This window comes from Gavialis gangeticus, unplaced genomic scaffold (assembly GCF_001723915.1).
Source record: "Gavialis gangeticus isolate Ggan-Ray unplaced genomic scaffold, GavGan_comp1, whole genome shotgun sequence".
Lineage (NCBI taxonomy): Eukaryota > Metazoa > Chordata > Crocodylia > Gavialidae > Gavialis > Gavialis gangeticus.
This window is the reverse complement of record NW_017729018.1, coordinates 5987954-5996064: the sequence shown is the minus strand read 5'-3', so window position 1 is coordinate 5996064 and position 8111 is coordinate 5987954.

Genomic DNA, 8111 nt, shown 5'->3' with positions numbered 1-8111 from the left:
TCCACCTGGCTTCACATATCAAGGACAACAAAAAGTCCTTTTTCAGATATGTAGGGAGTCGGAAAAAAAAGCAAGGGTAACATTGGACCCCTGCTGAACCAAACGGGACAGCTGATAACCGACACCCAGGAAAAGGCCCATCTTCTTAATGGGTACTTAGCATCGGTCTTTCATCAGTCCAATGGGACTGCCTTGCCTAGCAAGACGCGGGATGGCCAGGGTGAGGGCATATTTATACCCAGCATCAGTGTTGATCTAGTAAAGGATCACCTTGAGAGGCTGGACACCTTCAAGTCAGCTGGTGCTGACAGATTACACCCTAGAGTACTCAAGGAGCTGGCAGGTGCCATAGCCCAACCATTGGCAAAAATATTTGAAAACTCGTGGCGCTCAGGTGAAGTACCTGGAGACTGGAAGAAGGACAGTGTGGTACCCATCTTCAAGAAAGGGCAGAAAGTAGATCCTGGAAATTACAGGCCAATCAGCTTGACCTCAATCCCTGGTAAGATTCTGGAGAAAATTATCAAAGAGACCCTTCTGGATAAGCTGGCTGAGGGCAACATCCTGAGATATAGCCAGCACGGGTTTGTCACAGGTAGGTCTTGCCTGACCAATCTCATCTCCTTCTATGACTGGGTGACATACCACCTGGACAAGGGAGAAGAGATTGATGTCATATATCTTGACTTTAAAAAAACCTTTGATCTGGTGTCCCATGACCTCCTCATGGGAAAATTGGCCAACTGTGGCCTCGGCTACACCATGGTCCGATGGCTGGGAAATTGGCTCCGAGTCGGACCCAGAGAGTAGCAGTCGATGGTGGCAAATAACTATGGCACTCTGTGACCAGTGGCGTCCCCCAAGGCTCTGTCCTTGGACCGGTTATCTTTAACATCTTTATCAATGATGTGGACATTGGTGTCAAAAGCGCACTGGCTAAGTTCACCAATGACACTAAATTTTGGGGCATAGCGTCCACACCTGAGGACAGGCTAGTGATGCAGGCTGACTTGGATAGACTTAGTAAGTGGGTGGATACAAATCTGATGACGTTCAATACCGATAAATGTAAGGTACTTCACCTCGGGAAAAAAACCCTGCAGCATGCTTATAGGTTTGGCAGTGCTACACTTGCTAGCACCACTGCTGGAAGAGACTTGGGGGTCATGATTGACCACAAGATGAACATGAGCCACCAATGCAATGTCACAGCTGGTAAAGCTAACCAAACTCTGGCTTGCATCCATAGATGCTTCTCAAGTAAATCTCAGGATGTCATCCTCCTGGTGTACTCGGCCTTAGTGAGGCCACAGCTGGAGTACTGCATCCAATTCTGGGCTCCGCAATTCAAGAAGGATATCAAGAAGCTTGAGAGAGTCCAGAGGAGAGCCACGCGCATGATCAGAGGGCAAGAGAATAGGCCTTACGAAGAGAGGCTGAGAGCCATGGGACTCTTTAGCCTGGAAAAGCACAGGCTCAGGGGGGACCTGGTGGCAGCCTATAAGTACATAAAGGGTGTACATCAGGATCTGGGAAAACATCTGTTCACCAGAGCGCCCCAAGGTAAAAGAAGGACCAATGATCATAAACTTCTCCAAGACCATTTCAGGCTGGACATAAGAAAAAATGTCTTTACTGTCCGAGCCCCCAAGACCTGGAACAGACTCCCTCCAGAAGTGGTGCAGGCACCTACCCTGGACTCTTTCAAGAAACATTTGGATGCTTATCCTGCTTGGATCCTTTGACCCTAGCTGACTTCCTGCCCCTGGGGCAGGGGGCTGGACTCGATGATCTTCCAAGGTCCCTTCCAGCCCTAACATCTATGAATCTTTGTCACTCCACATCCTTCTTCAAATGTAGAGCCCAGAACTGCACACAATACTGCAGCTGAGGCCTAGCCAGCGCCAAGCAGATGGGCATTCTCTCCTCCCATGTCCTGCAAATAATGCTTCTATGAAGGCAACCCAACCCTGCTTTTGCTTCTGTTGCAACAGCACCACAGTGCTGACCCATCTTGATTGGGTGATCCACCAGATCCTTCTGTGCTGAATTTTTTATTGTCTATACCTCAGTACTCTCATTTATCCAGATCCTCTTGAATCCTAATCCTAGCCTCCAAAGAGCTTGAAGTTCCTTCCAGTTTTGTGTCACCTGCACATTTGATCTGTGGGCTCTCAATTTTTGCATGCTAGCCATCATTAATAATGCTGAACTGAACTTGACTTAGAATAGGCCCCCGTGTAACCCTGCTTGAAACCTTCTGCCATTCTGCCATCGACCCATTTATAGCTACTCCTTCCTTGCTTGTAGTAATTTAACCAATTACATGTCCACCTACCATTAATTCTACCTAACCCATATTTCTTCAGTTTACTTATGAAAATATCAGTGAGACTGTGTCCAAGGCCTTACAGAAATCCGGGTGTTTTAAATCAGGTGCATTCCTCAAACACAAAACTCATTACCCGCTAAAGAAAAAAAAAAGAAATCAAGTTGGTTTGGCAAAATTTGTTCTTCACAAATCTATGCTGGTGACTGTTGATCATCCCTTCCTCCTCCAGGCGTTTACATACTGATTGTTTATAATTCACTTTGGTAGTTTCCCAGGCAGTGAGGTCAGACTGGGCTACCTATCATTATCCATGCCTTCTGCCCTTTTTAGAGATGGACACCAGGTTAGCCCTTCTTTAGACCTTTGGGACCTCATCTGTCATCTTTGACTTTGCATCTGTTGACGGTGACTCAGATTTCTTCAGCTAGTCCCTTCAGCACTCAACTTCTCAGGCCCTGCTGAATTAAATTCATTCAAGTGTGTCAGAAAGTTCTCTGAAGTGCTCTTGATCTTCCTTGCCCATCCTCATTTTGTTAGCTGCCTTGTTACACTTTACTTTTTTTTTGTGACGACAGAGCAAAGGAGTCACTGAGAAGCTCTGCTGTCTTTGCGTCTTCCATTAGTAGCTCACCCTTGCCTTTGACCAGTGGACCCACAGTTTCCCATTGTTCCTGTGTGATCTGACATGCCTGTAGCATCTTATTTTTGCTGTCTTTACATTTCCTTGCCTGATGTATCTTCTTTTTTTCATCTAGATTTCTGGATTTTTTCCCTGCAAGTTCTTGTTATTCCTTGGTATACTTCCTTACTGACTTGCCTTTCCTTCCATTGACTGTAGATTTCTCTTTTGAGGCAACTAAGAAGTTCTTTGTGCAGCACCATTAGCCTCTGGCAGGTCTGGTCTTCCCACCATGTTGGATTAGCTTCTTGCTGAGCTTCCAATACTGTGTCCTTCAAGAAGTGCTCACCCTTCCAGACCTCTTCATCCATCTGTTCCTGGAACCTTATCTACTCTTTCTGTCATTTGAAATCTGCCTTTCTGAAGTCCAGTCTCTTTGTTTCACTGTTCATGTGACTTCCCTTTCTTTGAATCATGAATTCCATCATATAATGATGTACAAAAAACTAGAACTCTTGGTTCCAAAATGATACCTTTTATTAGACCAACTGGAAAATGGCAAGAAAATTGTCCTTTTCTGCAAGCTTTCGGGATCAAAGTCCCTTTGTCAGGCGCTGGGAAAAGTGTAGATGGTACGAGATGGTAAAAAGTCCCTATAGGTAGAAAATAAACTTCATTTTTGCACAGAGGGAGCTGAAGATGTGGGGACTTCTTACCATCTTGTACCATGTACACTTTTCCCAGATGAAGGGACTTTGATCCTGAAAGTTTGCAAAAAAGGACAATTTTCTTGCCATTTTCCAGTTAATCTAATAAAAGGTCTCATTTTGGAACCACGAATTCTAGTTTTTTGTGTGTCTTTTTGTCTCAGACCAACACAGCTACCCAGTACACCCCTGAATCATATAATGATCACATCTACGACAGTTTCCTATCACTTCATATCTATGACCAATCCTTCCTTTTTGGCCAGAACAAGATCCAAGATTGACATGTTACTGCTACAGTGACTTTGCCAAAACCCACACCAGAGGGAATTTGGGTTTTATTCCTCCCCTTCTAGATCAAATGTGTTCTGTTGTTTATGAGACAAAAGATGACATTTCTGGCCGCTGTTGCCACAAAGATCAGTTGCGTGCTTTCGGCCTTTAACGTCACAGAGGATGTTAAAGATTGTCTCTTTGGCTGAGCGGGGAGAATGATAATGCTACCAATCCCGCAGGGGTGTTGTGATGCTAAACTAACCAATGTTTGTGAGTTGCTATGGCAATGGGTAGCAGTAGAGCCGACCTTCTCATCCCAAGGACCGAAGGATGGTCATGAATCTATTGCCTACCCTTCAAAGCTGCCATTGCCTTCTCCACTACCTCCTCTCTCTCCCCACTCCTAAGTTCTCTGAGAACAGAATTGGGAGCCTAAGAGCAGCTCCCAGGCTGGCCTCCTCACCCCAGACTTTACATCAAGCCTGATGGTCACTTTCCAGCTGAGGCCAGAGAAGGAAGAGGTGGATCCCCTGTTCAAGCCTTGTGTTGAGTGCTTCTGCTCCTCATGAATGCGCCCATCTTTGCTTTCTTTCCTACCCCACCCCCACACTCCCTCCTCCTTTGCCCAAATCCTGATCCTTCCTTGGGAGATCCCATCCTCGTACTCTTCCAGCTAGCCCCATCTCCTCCTCTACACCCCTGTGCATGCCCCCAGGGTTGTCTTCAACTATCCAGTCCCCTCTTCCCTGATCCACCAGATCTGCCCCCTCTACTGAAATCTCCACCCCCAGCTTAGTTAAAGCCAGTTGCTGAGGCTGCCCAAAAACCAACCACAATGGAGCCGACCCCCATCTCCAGTCCTAACACCACTCCCCCCTCTCTTGGGGCCCTCTCTGCTTCCACTGGCTGCCTTCTCTTCAGGCTCTCCCTCAGTTCACCCCAGCTGCTCCTGCTGCCCTCCGTATATGTGGTTTCAGCCTCCTGCCATCCCATGCCCCCCTCCTCTCTTCATGATGAAGGAAACTGCACAGTGAAGGAAAGGAGACAGTCCCAGGGAGGCTGCACCCAATCTGGACTTCCAAACAAATCTCCTTCTTCTTCCAGGTCCTCTCAAGGGATGCTGTCCAGAGCCCTCTGGGACTCCCACCACACCTTACAGAGCCCTCCATGCCTGGTGCTGGGAGGAACTGGGCCAGGCCTGGTGTTGTTTTGTCCTGACTCCTGGCCAGTGACTTACAGTCTGCACTCATTTAATCTGAGCTCTCTCCATGGGCCTTCTCCTGTGTCCTCCATAGCAGGGTGACTCGCGCTCCTTGCAGTGGGGGACGTGCTGGTTTCAGACGGAGAGAATTTAGAGATGCCGCAGCTTGTTTTCCATCAGAACTGGGACCCCACTGCAGGGTTAACGCTTCCCAGCCTCCGTCCATCCTTCCTCACTGTGCTCATCCAGCAGGGCCTATCCCCTTATAGAACAGGGGATCCATTGTCGCGCCTTCATGTAAGCAGTGCAGGGCTGGTGGTGACGGTTGTCAGGCATCTACAGAATTCGTCCTTCCTTCCTTCCCTCCTTCCTTCCTTCCTTCGCCACCCGTCTCTTTTGCTAAATTAATTTCCAGGATGCTCTTGCCAGTTATTCAGATCATGCAAATCGTCCTGGGAGCCTGACAGCTTTCAGATGTCCCCTTTTACTCCAGGTCTTTTACCTTCTAGTTACAACTAATTAAGCACTGCGTTTGAAAGCAGCAGGGAGCGCGCTGGCATATGTGCCTAATTGATGCTGCGCGCACACCAAGAACGAATTAACAGCGAGCACGAAAGTATTCCATTAGGCTTCGCAGCAAGAGGGGAATGACGCGAGTCGGCAACCAACACGCCCGGCACACAGTGAAAGGGGAGTTTATTAAACTCCTACATCCAAGACACTGGCCGTATTTGATCCTTCTCCACCACAGTGACTCCCCGGATCAGCCTCCCACTGCCGCACAGCCCAGCCTTTGTCTGAAGGCAGTGAGACAGTAATGAGGGTGGAATAAGGCGCTGGGGGGCTCTGACGAGCCAGGGCAGGGCTTAGGCCAATCCAGCAGTGGCACACACCCTGCTTGGAGTGTTATGAGTTACAGGAAAAGCAGGCAGCATCAAATCCCTGCAAGCCCCAGCTGCCGCTGAAGGATTAGAGCGAGCAGCTGTGAGCGGGCTGCAAGCTTAGGAGCCCGCGGATCATTCTGTCATGAATAGGAGCCTGCTTGGGCTGGGGCGGGGTAATATTTAATAGCACTTATTTCATTCCCTGGATGATGTGTTTATTCCTGCCCTGTCCTGGAAGCTGCCCTGAAGTTTTGCCAGGGGAAACATAGAGCTTGCAGGCTTTGCACTCCCTTGCTCCAGGACAGCACAGCTCTGTGGAGAATCCCACACCTTGATCGTCCCCACAGAGGCTGGTGCTTGTCTCAGAGCAGGGATGAGATGAGGGGGCTGGCTGTGGAGTGACAGTGCTGGGGCTTACAGGGTGCTGCTGTCACCCCCTGGTCACTTGAGTTGAGGGCAGTTGAGCCCTTCGGTAACATCCCCTCCCATGCCTGATCCACAGAGGCTGTGGATTTGTCACAGTCTGGATTCCACAGTCAGCTCCCCAGTTCAGTTTGTAGAGACCCCTGCTTCCAGCTCCTGAGACCACTGGTTTGGTCCCGGGCATGGGCCGTGCTGGGGAATGTCACATCTTCTCCTGCCAAGGGCCTGGGCAGCTGATTCAGCCATCAGCTGTGCCACCATGAATCTGGAGGAAGCCATGCGTGTGCTCCGTTTTGGTGTCAGGACCATGTCTGAACCTCTGTTGTGGCACTGACCTTGCCCACCCACTTCTGCTCCCCTGCACCAAAGCTGGGAACAAGGCTGGGGTGCCAGCCTGTACCCACCACCACTGCTGTGCTGGAGACCAGCATATGGAAGTGTGGTAGCAAGAGGCCCCCCAGGGCATCGCCCCTGCCTTATTCCAGCTATGGCACTTGGGGAGCAGGAGCAGGTGGGCTGGGGTTGCTTCTCCTGGAGGGCACCACAAAAGTGCTATCACCATGCCCAGTGGGTCACCAGGTCAGACCCTGCTCTGTCACCTAGGTGTGGAGGAGCCCAAGTCAGCTGTCATGGGCATCGACAGTCCCCTACGACTTTCCCAGTGACTTTGGGAGAGACTTCCCTTGTTGGGAGGAGAGAGGGAAGAGGGCAGGGATGGCACTGCTAAGACCCCAAGTGCCCAAAGTTCGTCCTCACTTCCATGTCTGGCAAAGACTCTGTCTTTGGAGTTCAGCTGCCTGTGGAAGTGTGGGACAAAACAGACTCCAGCACCCTCCACCAGGACCGGAGCAGGTCTTCCTGAAGAGCTCGTGTTGGTCCAGGCGACAGATGTGATTCAGAGATGTATGAGAAGTCCAGGCATTGGGAGGCATTGGGCATATTTCATATTGTAGCTGCACTGTATCCAGCTGCATTTGCAGAAGGATCCATATCCCTTCACCAGGATGGGAGCAGTTGCAGCATCCTGCCCTCTCTCCCAGGCTCTGGCCATGACATCAGGATTAGGATCCAAAGCTCCAAGATGCTTGGAGCCAGCACCTGTGTATTTGAACCCCATGCTAGTGTGGTCCTGAAGCACATGAGGGCTTCACATGAGGGAGTGGTGGATTTCAGGACCACACTGCATAGGCTTTCCCAATCTGTGGCAAAACTTCATGAGCATCCCCTGAATAGTCCCCAAGAATGTCTTTATGCCCATCTTGCTGGGATCATTTGATCTCAGCAGTCTTTCCCGCCCACGTGCAGGGGGGCTGGACCCGATGATCTGTAAAGTCCCTTCCAGCCCCTAACAACTATGAAACTACGTATGTGGAATCACCCACATGGGCAGCAGGATACGCTTGACCAACCTGATTGCCTTCCACGATTAAATGACTGGCTCTGTGGATGCAGGATTGTAGGGAAACCAGTGATATGGTATACCTTGATTTTAGCAAGGTTTTTGATAGGGTCTCCCACAATGTTCTTGCAGGCAAGCTAAGGATGTACAGGCTGGCTGGATGGACTGTAATGTGGATAGAAGACTGGCTGGAGCATTGGGCTCAGAAGGGAGTAATCAGTGGCCCAATGTCTAGTTGGCAGCCAGTGTCAAGTGGAGCCAGTCCTGGGG